The following is a 12,502-nucleotide window of genomic DNA, read 5'->3' as shown; positions in this document are numbered from 1 at the left end:
TGGAGTTCGGCCCTGAGAGAACGTTAAATATCAGCTCCTCCCTATCTCCTTCCCAGGAAAAGGAGCTGTGTGGCCTGTTGGCCAACCATCTAGATGCTTTTGCTTGGAGCTATAAGGAGATGAAAGCAGTCCTTCCTTCGGTCTGTACCCATCACATATACATCAAAGAGGGTTGTAAACTGGTTAGGCAACCGCAGAGGAGAATGAATCCAGCCCTTAAGGACATTGTTAAGGAAGAATTGCAAAAACTGTTGGATGCCGGATTCATTTACCCCATCTCAGATAGTAAATGGGTGTCCCCTCTGGTGTTGGTTCCCAAGAAAAATGGAAAGTGGAGAATCTGTGTGGACTACAGAGAACTGAACAAAGCTACCAAGAAAGACCATTTCCCTCTACCTTTCATAGATCAAGTGTTGGATGGACTGGCAGGAAAGAAGTTCTTCTCTTTCCTGGATGGGTTTAGCGGGTACAACCAAATCCAAATCAGCCCGGAAGACCAAGATAAGACCACCTTCACTTGTCCTTGGGGTACCTTTGCCTACCGAGTTCTTCCCTTTAGGCTATGCAATGCTCCTTCTACCTTCCAGAGAGCTGTCTTGAGCATCTTCTCGGAGCTAGTCCATGATGCAGTGGAAATCTATATGGATGACTTCACTCCTTATGGGGCCAACTTCCAGGAAGCATTGTCCAATCTGGGAAAAGTCCTAACCAAATGCATTGAGATGAACCTGTCCCTTAGTCCTGAAAAATGTGAATTCCTGATGACTGGAGGGACCGTGCTAGGCCATACCATTTCTTGCCAAGGGTTACAGGTGGATCCTAACAAAATTGCTCTCATCAAGAAGATTCCACCTCCTCAAAAGGTAAGGGATGTTCGGAGTTTCTTAGGATTAGCAGGGTATTACAGGAGATTCATTAAAGACTTCAACAAGCTAGCCTCGCCATTGTTTGGCCTGTTGGCAAAAGATGTGGAGTTTAAGTGGACTGACGATTGTCAGAGGGCTTTGAATGAATTAAAGGACAAGTTGGTGTCAGCCCCAATCTTGAGAGGTCCAAACTGGGCCCTACCTTTCCACATCCACACTGATGCCTCAAACAAAGCCATAGGTGCAGCTTTAGGACAAGTTGAACAAAAACTTCCATATGCCATTTACTTTGTTAGCAAAAACTTGTCCAAAGCTGAACTGAATTACACTGTAACCGAGAAAGAGTTTTTGGCTGTGGTCCATTCACTGAACAAGTTCCGACATTATATCACTGGCTATCAAACATTTGTACTTACTGACCATGCTGCAATTAGATATTTAATGAATAAACCAGATGTGAATGCTCGTATTATTAGATGGTTACTTTTGTTGCAGCAGTTTGATTTGACCATTGTTGACAAACCAGGTAAAGAAAATGTTGTTTCTGACTTTTTATCTAGATTGGATTTGTCTGCAGATGAGGATGGAACAGTGGATGACCAGATGCCCGATGAACATCTGTTTGCTATCTCAGCACTCTCTCCATGGTTTGTTGATATAGCAAACTACCTTGTTTCAGCACAGTTCCCTCCGCACCTATCTTCAAGAGAGAAGAGCAGAATCATCAGAAAAAGTGACTCATTTACTTGGATCGGGGGCAATCTGTTCAAGCTTGGCCCTGATCAGATCTTAAGGCGTTGTGTAAGGGAGGAGGAAGTCTTTGATATCCTCCTCACCTGTCATGATGGGCCTTGTGGAGGACATTTTGCAGCAAAGAGGACTGCCTTCAAAATCCTGCAGGCAGGCTACTATTGGCCCACACTTCATCAAGATGTCCGAAGATATATCAGCCAATGTGACCAATGCCAAAGAATGGGGAAACCGACTCAAAGGGATGAGATGCCTCTCCAACCTCAAGTGACTCTTGAGTCATTTGAGAAGTGGGGTATGGACTTTGTGGGTCCAATCAACCCTCCTTCGAGGCAAAGGTCTTACATCATTGTGTGTACTAACTACCTGACAAAGTGGGCAGAGACTAAAGCAATCAAAGCAGCAACAGAAGAGAAGGTGGTCGAGTTCTTAAGAGAAAACATCTTCTACAAGTTTGGCTACCCAAGAGAGCTGATCACCGATCAAGGGAGCCAGTTCACATCCAACCTAGTTGAAGACCTACTAGCTCATCACAAGATCAAGCATAGGACTTCCACCCCCTATCACCCTCAAGCAAATGGGCAGGTGGAAGTCACCAATAGAGCATTAGAAGGGATCTTGACTAAGGTGGTGAGCAGCAGCAGAAAGGACTGGGCAGATCGCCTTGTTGAGGCCACATGGGCTTACAACACCACTTGGAAGACCACCACCGGCTCCACACCTTATGAGCTGGTCTATGGGAAGAAAGCTTTGCTGTCCATTGAATTTGAATACAACACTTTGAGGATGGCAGCTCAGCTAGATCTAGATCTCAGCCATGCACAACAAGAAAGGTTATTGCAGCTGAATGGACTGGACGAGCACCGAATGCAGGCCCTCCTTCACTCGGAAGTGGTTCAACTTCAGAGAAAGGTTTGGCATGACCAACATCTCCATGACAAGCAATTCCAGCTGGGAGATTGGGCTTTGTTGTATGACTCTAGATACAAAGATTTCAAGGGGAAGCTGAGAACCAGATGGCTGGGACCATATGCAGTGGAGAAATGTCATGACAATGGATCTGTTCTTATTCGAACCATTGATGAGGAAGCCATCCCCATGCTTGTCAATGGGCATCGATTGAAGATCTACAGGAAACCTCTCTCAAGACAAGAGTTCATCAAAACTATGGAGAAATCAGTGATGGTCATAGAGAAGGGTTCTGCCTCTCCTTTGGGCATACCCTGAAAGATCTAAAAAAAAAAAAATAATAAAGATCCTTGGGTGAAAACCTTTCTGAGGCGCCCAAGGCAGGTGGTAGGGGTGAAAACCTCATTGAGGCGCCCCTATTGTCTTTTAAAAAAAAAAAAAAAAAGATTTGAAAAAAGATCCTTGAGTGAAAACCTCTCTGAGGCGCTTAAGGCAGATGGCAAGGGTGAAAACCTCATTGAGGCGCCCCTGTTATCTTTCAAAAAAAAAAAAAAAAGGGAAAAAAACAATAAGCAAAAAAAAAAAAAAGACAAGGATAGCAAGTTTATAATGTGATATTGCAGATTGCAGGTGTTCTATGGAGGAGACGAAGCCTCTCAACTCAAAGCCAAGGTTCCTTATCATGCTGTCAGGAGACCTCACCAGCACCTCCTCCAAGAATACTCATTTTCTCCAAGGTATGTGCAATTTTATCACGGCTTGAGTCTTCTACAGGAAGACGCAGATTTTCTACAGGAAGATGCAGATTTTCTACAGGAAGGCGCAGACTTTCTACAGGAAACGCAACATTTCTACAGGAAGCTCTGTATTTCTACAGGAAACTTCCTGTAGAAGTTCAGGACGGCCCAGAATCCATTTTATGAGGAGATCTAACGACTAAGGATCGGTTTGGACGCATGCAAGCTATTGTTATCTCCCTTGCACATTGTTGTCACCTCGTCCTGCCATCCTTGTCGACATACAACGAAGTTACCTGCACCAGCAAAGCAGATCGATGAGTTATCAAGAAAAAGAAATTTTTAAATAAAAAAACCGCTGAGATCTCATACCATATCCATCCCAGTCATCCAGAAGCTCTGGGAGCATGATCGTGAGGCCAGATCCTTCGTCGTGCAGCATGCACCCAAGGAGGAAGAACTGTTACAAGACATCCCGCGGGAGTCCTGTAACAGTTAAGCCCGCTAGAGTGTACACTATTCACAGTGCTGGCCATATGCAATGAAAACGCGGACGCATGCAGCCAAGCATCAAATCCATCATCGGCAACCTGTAAACGTGAACCTCCGGGCCTGTGCAAATTCACCAGCAGCAGATAGATCCATTCATCATCATCCAAAACCCGAAAAATCGTGTTGCAGCCGCGCAGGTAAGTGTCTCGACCCTTTCTTCCGTCAGATTGCATGAATTTTACTTTGAATTGTTTGCAAAGTGTGAAGAGAATGGGTTGAGCGGCTGTATGGCCAGTTGACTGGCCACGTCGACCGGTTAATGGTCCATTCGGATGTTTGGGTGGCGGCCGTGACAAAAGGAATGGGCAGCACACACGTGAGAGCAATCCCCGTCGGGAAAAACGGATTTATCAGAAGAAACGACGGCGGATCTGCTGGAGGGATGATGCGGTAGTAAGTGAACTCGCAGACAAATGATGGGATGACGTCATCCAACGGTCCGGCGGGGACAGCTCACCCCCGCGCCACGGATTCCGCCGATTCAAATCTAATCGGCTAGATTGCCCGCATGCATTTATCATTCACCGTTTGAAACTCAAGTGAACATCCGGATCCCTCTGCAGTTCGAAACTCTGAGCCTTTGGCCATCAGAGCGCCTGTGAAACAACACCGAGAGCGCAGACCAACTGCAGTCCTTCCCAGAAATCACGGCGCTGCTCCTACAGGAAAGTTGTTTCTACAGGAAGGCGGGTTCCTCACGTAAAAAGGTGGCAGATAAAAAGGTAACCCTGAACTCTCCATGCAATTGGTTTTTAAAGGTGGCGGAATCGTCGTCTACAGTCCGGTCGTAGGAAATGGTTGCAATTGTTGTCTGCCATGCATAAACTATTGTTCTACAGGATGTCAATGTAATTAAACTGTGTTAAGGTCCTCAGGGATAAGTTTCGTGGATTATGTGCATGACAGAAGCGTAATTCTACGCTCTGTCTCAGTAGGCCAAATTTCTTCCACATTCGCCACCTCTAGCAATAGTTTTTATCATGCCTGGTGGGTTTATTAGACGGGAACCCACTGATTCATCAAAGTTAAGAGAAAACCAGGAGGTGGTGGAGCTCTTCACACGGGTGCAATGGATATCCTTTTGTGACAAGTTGCAGGGTTATGACAATGAAGTGGCAGAAGAATTTTTACAAGCTTTGAGGCCGAAATCCAAAACATTGGCCACCGTGAACTTCAGGGGCCTAAGCCTCAAGCTCACCCCGCAATATATCAGTCGAATTACTGAACTTCCAATGGGTTTGCCATGGGATAAGGAAGAAAGGAAGTTGAGCCAGCAGGCAAAGAAAGAATTCTTTCCACCTGAGGAGGAATCCTCGGAGGACAAAAATGGGGTGCGTAGAACCAGTTTGCTGCCACCATGGAATGAAGTTAGCCTACAGATCATGAAGTATATAACCTGTGAAGGCCGTTTTAGCATTGTGTACGGGTATCACTTTCGGTTGCTCACTGAATTGAGGCACCAGATTGATCTTCCTGTAGAAAATAAACTGAGCATCCCTTATTTCCTGCTACAGTCTCTAATTGAGTGTGCCACAAAGTTAAAAGAAGGCATACCCGACCAGGTAGCCCACCATGGATTGATCAAACTTCTTGTGGAGGATGCGCTTCATTCATATAAGGTTCCCCTCTCATGGGAAGCATTCAGAAATTTGACAAAAGATGGAGACATAAGGATGTTGACTGAAGAAAGTGGTTCCGCCAGCAGTGAGGAAAAAGAATCAGTGGCCGCGGGGAAGAAAGAAACAGGCCAGAAGACCCCGACCACAGTGCAGAAGGAAGAACAAAGGAGGAAGCACGAGAAAAAGGATGACAAAGAAAAAGATGACACACCCATCTTGTCAGCAAGAGAGAAAAGGTTGCAAGGCAGAGTGGACAAGGCTGAGAAGGTTCACATCAGCACAAGTACCTCATCAGCACCCACAACTAAACCAAAAAGCAAAACCCATGCAGCAAAGCAAGCCAAGGTGGTGACACCTGTGTCTACAGGAAAGCAGAAACAGACTTCTACAGGAAGCCCGAAAATTATTGAAAAAGGGTCTTCTACAGGAAGCCCGAAATTGGCTAAAACAGGGTCTTCTACAGGAAGCCCTGAAAAAGTAAAACCCAAGGAGAAGAAGGCAGACATTCTAGCAAGGGAGGCAGCAGCTGTGCTGGCCGCCCTCAGCACGCCACCTAAGCCAAAAGAGAAGAGAAAGAGGGAGACCCCTCTATACTTTGAAGCTCGAAGAAGTGCGAGAATAAAGACGGGCAAGCCACAGGCCCCATCCAGCAGCCAAATCACTACAGGGGATGCCCCTACTTCACCCAGTGAGAGGTCCCCCTCAAAGATATCGGTCACCTACGAGAGGGGGAGCCCAAAAACAACTACTTGGAAAGGAAGGTTAGACCAATCGGCTTCAAAAGCCCGGCTCAAAGTCAAGGAAACTAGGAAGAGGGAAGGAGCGGCACCCTCATCGCCACCAAGGGCAGAACAGGCAGAGCCACCAAGAGTAGGAAAGAAAGAGCGTATTCCGGAGCCTAGTTCTCGGCCAAGGACAAGGAGCTGGGGCAAAATTGCTCAAGGATGAGCAAATATTTTAGCTGGGGGGTGATGATGAGCCCCAATTTTTGGTAACAATTTGGGCTCATTTGGCCTACTTACCTTGCTCAACCCTTCATCTTTTATCACTTATGCATTCATTTCTTAGTATATTCGTGTTATTTGTAGGAAGAAGGGCAGGCATTATATCTATGTGGCTAATACATGATGATTTCAGGTTTTTTGGCATTAAAGGGAGCAAAGACCACGCAGAAGGAGACAAGGAGACAGCAAAGGTGGCATTGCAGGTTTATAGGGAGGTTGTCTACAGCCTTAAATGACCTCCCTCGTGATCTCCACCCTAACTCCAAGCTCCAACAGCTTTCCCCACCGAGCTTAAAGGCAGCCAACGGATTCTACAGGAACAGCAGTTTACTTTTAGTTGGACAGCCAAGCTCCACTAATTGAGGAAGCCAGCTTGATCCTCATCATGTATAAATATTAAGGCCGTGGCCTTTGATAGGAGCTTTTTGAACCTTTGAACTACTGTTGCAATTTCTAAGCACGAGCTACAGCTCGGTTTTTGCTTTTTGTAAGCCAGTTTTGGCATGATGTTAGACTCATGATTATTCAATAAAGGCAGGCAGCTTTGGATTCAATTCTGAGTTTTTAAGGGAGCTATAGCTCTCAGGTTAGGGCCCAACCTGAGAGCAATAGACCTCCTTTTCCTTGTATTGTTACTTGTCTTTCCTTTCAGCACTTTATTCCTCTGTTTTGACATGCATTTGGAAATTACAGTCTGCTGATTTGATTTCTTTTATGTGATTGAGTAGGATTAGTTTATGGTTCAAGTGCTTTTAGTTGCTTAGATTAGAGTAGGAGGATCAGCATTCATTAGAGCTCCAAGAAAAGGTTGACAGTGCACTCACTGCCATCTCTGTTTAGAGATTGGGGGTGTAGACCGTACCAACCACCAAAAAAACGCAGTCTTATACTTTCATTCAAGCTGCAACACAGTCATTTCAATTGTAGATCCATCCATGCATTCTGATCTTGAGCAGTACTTCTTCATTCCAACTCCATGCACGATTTTTCTCTGAAGTTTACATTGTTGTTCGTTGATTTAATAACACAGTTAGGATAGGTTAATGAATTCTCGGTTTTGTGCAGATTTGTTTCCTTTACACTGCGTTGCATCGCTCTGTTATCTTCTTCTTCTTCTCAAACGCGCCCAAGTCACCTACCCAACCTCTATTCAGCTCGTTTGCCTTCCAACACTTCTATTGTTCACGTAGCTCCATCTTTTTGGACTTTCCATTGCTTCCACCCTTCCATTCACCAACCAACTGCAAGCACTCTCTCTCCATCCCATCTCTCTGTCCCCGAACCATCACAAGCTTCCTTTTCATCCTACCTATCCACCCATACAACTCCTCCACTCCTCCATCACCCAAAACTCCAACCACAGAACATCCTATAGAAGTTAGCAGACTTCCTGTAGAAATCCTGAGCTTCCTGTAGGATCCCCTGCAGACATCCTGTAGAAACCTGTAACCTCGGTTGCCAAGCACCTGAATGTTGTGGACTTATGTGGAACGATGTTAGGGATCCCCTGGAACCTCTCCTAGCCCTCCTGACCTTTCCCAAGCTTTCTTTCCCTTCGCACTACCCCTGCACAATCAAAACCCTAATAAGAAACAAAATCATAATAACTCCAACCACTTAAGCAAAAATATAAAAACAATGTTCTTTTCAATGGAGGTAGTTTAAACTCATGCATCTCATATCACTAGAAGTAATGGCATCATTTATAGAAGTTTGCACTCCCACCATTACATCGTATAGATTAGACTAGTCAGATTAGGGTTTACTAGGGTTTCCATGTTTTGTTGGCTTTCAGTTCATTATTGCAAAGTAGGTTAATTTCCTTTGAGATAGCCTTCGTCCATCATTTAGAAAGCTTCTTCTGAGAACATATAGAAGATGGCTTGAGCCCTAGCGGACTTGTGCCAGCTGACCAAGTGACAGCGGCGACAAGAGCTAGTACTTGTGCATACAGCACCGTCGCTTCCAAGTTTGTTACGAACTACCGGGTTGATAAAATTAGAGATAGGAAGCTCCAGGAGTTGTAGCATTATTGCTACAATACTGGGGCCCACCAACATCTTTAAATATTGGGTTGCCATCCAAAGTAAAAATACAAAGTTAGATCAAAGTCAATTAAAGGTAGTTGGAATAGAAACTAAGACAAGATTAGGACCCTGTTTCCAATATTAAGGGGAGTTGAGCATGCCTAAATATTATGAAAGAAGCTCATAAATATAATTACCTAGGTTCACAAGTCAAGATGGGGGTCTAATAGCAAATGCTAGGGTGATAGGTGATAAGAGGGCATTTAGTGTTAACACATATACTACAATGGAAAAGGCACAAACTACGATGAATCTCCTTAAAGGAGAAACTCTAGTATATTGGGTAAATGAATAGACGAAAAGCAAATCACACCATTGCAAGTTACTATGGAAAAGTTCGAGGAAACCTTCAAAACCAGATATCGATCAAACAAATACAAACACCAACAAGTAGGAGCCTTCCATGCAGTGAGACAAAATGGTAGATCAATAGAATCCTAGGACACAGAGTTCTACCCACTAGTCCATCATGTGGACTATATTGAAAATGATAAACAACAAGCTAAAAGACTTCTACATGGGCTCAACCCCTTGGTTCAATTGAAGTCACCATGTGGAAACCCACCACCATGGTAACAACAACAAATTTGGCTAGACAAGACCAAAGGAGAATTAATATGGAGAGTCAATCAAAGGATCTTAATAAAACAATGAAGGAACCTTCAAAAGATAAGATCATTAGACTTGGGGACACCAATATAGATTCCATGAAAGACAAAACAACATTGCTAGGGTTGTTAGTGTAACTTCGGAGGTACTTCCAAAAACACATAGGGGTCAAGCCTACTTGAGAGGAACAGGTGGAAGAGGTAGAGGACATGGTGGTTGAGGTCAAGGTTAGATGGAATGTTGAAAATGTTGGCCTTTGTTTCACTATAACCATCTATTCTACCATTTCTTGGAGCATGCTAGGTCTCGACATGTACCAATCCTCTAAACAATCCCAACTTTTAGGTGTATGATAGGCTCTTCAATGTATGACTTCATATGTAGTTGCCTTAATGGAACTATGATATTTATTCTTATATGCAAATTCCACAAAGGGTAGATATTTCAAGAAGATATGTGGCCAACATCCAATATAAAGTCATGTGGACCTTCACCATTGGACCTTGACTTGTTCAATTTTTTGTGCAAGATATGTGGTCCAATTTAGAGAATGGTTTAAAGGATCAAGTCAAGAACCAAGAAATTGACCTAGTCAAGGACAACTTGGTTTATTGGCTCACGAGCGAAGAAATTGAATAGGTTAAGGTCCAATAGGGACAATATAACCCATGGTACACTATTTTGGAGGATTAAGACACTAAGCATCATTACTTTCCTTATTTATTTTATGAGTAAGACAAGATTTAATTAATTTAAACAGATGCATATTCCAAATGGGTTTTTTGGAAGAATATTTTTTTTACACATTTGATTCATATCTACTTGTTAGTTTAAATAAATACCATTTTTACTAATAATGTTATGTTATGATGTTAATATATGGTTTCATTCATTATGATAAAGATATGTTGATGCATGAGCATGTTGTGTCTTACTTTTTAAGTAGTGATAACAATGATGTGTTTTTCGAGTGCGCTCAGGGGTGAGCGACTAACCCTAGCTGCGCCGCCCCTGTATCGTCTTTCTTCTCCCTGGCCACCGTGATTTTTTCCTTTGCAGGTCTCAAGCACTGGTGTTGCGGTTGTTGCGTCGTTTCTAGGTTCAACTTCGGTGGAGATTTGAGGGGATGTAGCTTTATGGGCTCTTTTTCGTGCATCTACCTGCTAGATGGTCACCTACAAATGGAATGGGCCTCATGTGGTGGTTTTGTTTGTTCTCTGCGGGTTTTATGCCACTCAACTTTTCCCATCACCATTCTATCTACTATGTGCATCTTCACTAGTTATGCAAGGATTCACAAGCGGTTTTAATGGACTCTGTGGCCCTTTTTTATTTTTTTCTTTGTTGTCGTAGAGGTTTTTTTTGCAAGATCTTTGGTTCGTGGGTTATGTGCATTGTCGGTTGGGTCTGATTTACCTGCACAACCACCTTTGTGAAGAGTTGAGGGGATGGGGTTTTTTAACCCCTTTTCATGCCAATTCTCTACAAAGACTCTGATCCGGCTCCTTATGGGTTTGTGGCATGTTTCATGGGGCCTTTGTGACCTCTTTGGGTGGGTTTCGAGGTCGTCTTGTTTCTATTTGCAGCCTTGCTATGTGTCGGCGCACTGCTTTTACTTCTTACTTTTCGCTCCAGTTTTGGGACTTTGGAGGGTCTACATGCCATTTTAGTTTTTCATGTTTTGTAGTTAGTGGCTTGGCCCAAAATCTTTTGCTAGACAGGCCTGTATGCCTTGTATTTTCTACTATGAATGCTTTGCAACAAACATGTATTGTGCTCATGCTGCATACACACTCAAGTGTGTTTATTGTCTTTTTATGATGACATACAAAAGTTGACATATAGATTATTTCTATGATATGATGGTATTATAATTATAACTAATACATGTGTTGCATGTTGTGAGATGATGATTGACAAGAAATCTACCAGTGCCCAAAAGGGTCGAATTATTTGATGATCTCATCAAAGCCCATACTTTAAGGGAGAATATTTGCAAAGTAATACCTTATAGATTGGAAACAAAATCAACTACCATAGCAATGTTTATTTTCCCTTGTATTATTCTCGATGGGATATGGGACATGAGAATATTTGCAAAGCAACACCTTATAGATTGGAAACAAAATCAACTACCATAGCAATATTTATTTTCCCTTGTATTATTCGCGATGGGATATGGGACCATCATGAAAAGGTCGAGTGCCATACATTGGAGTTGTGATGTTGAAATCCAAAGAATGGCTAGAACTTTACTCGCTTATGGAGCTATGAGATTGAACTTCAATTCTAGGGACTGTATCCCTAAGAGAATATATGAAAGAGGTTTATATCCAACCATTCGAAATGTGTTGGTCTGGTGCCATAGAGACCACCTCCCACCACTGCATGACTATCATGTGGCCTCCGGACATTTGGAAGGAGTTCCACTAAACAGTACGGACATAAAATACAAAAAAAAAAAAAATTAAAAAACAAAAACAAAACAAAACAAAAAACAACAATTAAGGTTGTAACAAGTGTGAAGCTTGTTCAATGTCACAAATGATACTTTGAAACTCTTGTGCAAAATTACTTTTCTCACATTTCATCTATCTTAAGTCTTTGATGGCAGCTAATCACTAACAACATGTTTATGACACACATTTAAAGTTCTAACCCAATCTTATTGTGAGAACTATCTCAGACCCTTTTTGTTTTTTCACTCGTGAAAAAAAAAGGGAAAAATGAGAGTTCTTTACGGAGTAAGTTTTTCAACTTTCCATCCTCACTAGTCACTCATGGCACAAATTGTTGGAAAGGATACAATAGGTCATTGGATGTCATATATTTAAGAATATCAATTTGAAGTCTTCTGACGTATTTTTAAACCAATTTTGTCAATCTGAAACACCATCTCTTTATTTTTCTTGAAGCTCTTCCAAGATGTGAAAATTTAGAATGTGCTACTATTATATGTAGTTACAAAACACTAACACATTTTTCATTTTTTTTTTATCATGACAACAAATTGAAGTAATATGGGTGAGGCTCAAGATCAAATCTAGCGTCTGCCACTATAACACTAAAACACTAAAAGTATATCCAATAGCCCATAAGACAGATATACTAGTAATTTATGACATAGCAAGAGCCGAAACTCCACGAGGTTGGGGAGCTTACTCCTTGAACCTTATCACAACAGGCCAGAAAGATGTCCCCTCAGGGAATTTGAAACTGAGTGGAGAAGATAACATCCCATTATATCAACCACTTGGTCATTCCACAAAGAGATACAATACATTTTAATAAAACAACTTGGTATTGATAAAGCATCCAGCCCTGTCACAACCTATAACCCCTGCATTATTGCATTATTTTGGGTCGTCA

Source organism: Pinus tabuliformis, chromosome 9 (genome assembly GCF_031772625.1).
Source record: "Pinus tabuliformis cultivar Carrire ecotype Pingquan chromosome 9, CPIR1, whole genome shotgun sequence".
NCBI classification, from domain to species: domain Eukaryota; kingdom Viridiplantae; phylum Streptophyta; class Pinopsida; order Pinales; family Pinaceae; genus Pinus; species Pinus tabuliformis.
This window is presented reverse-complemented; position numbering follows the sequence as displayed.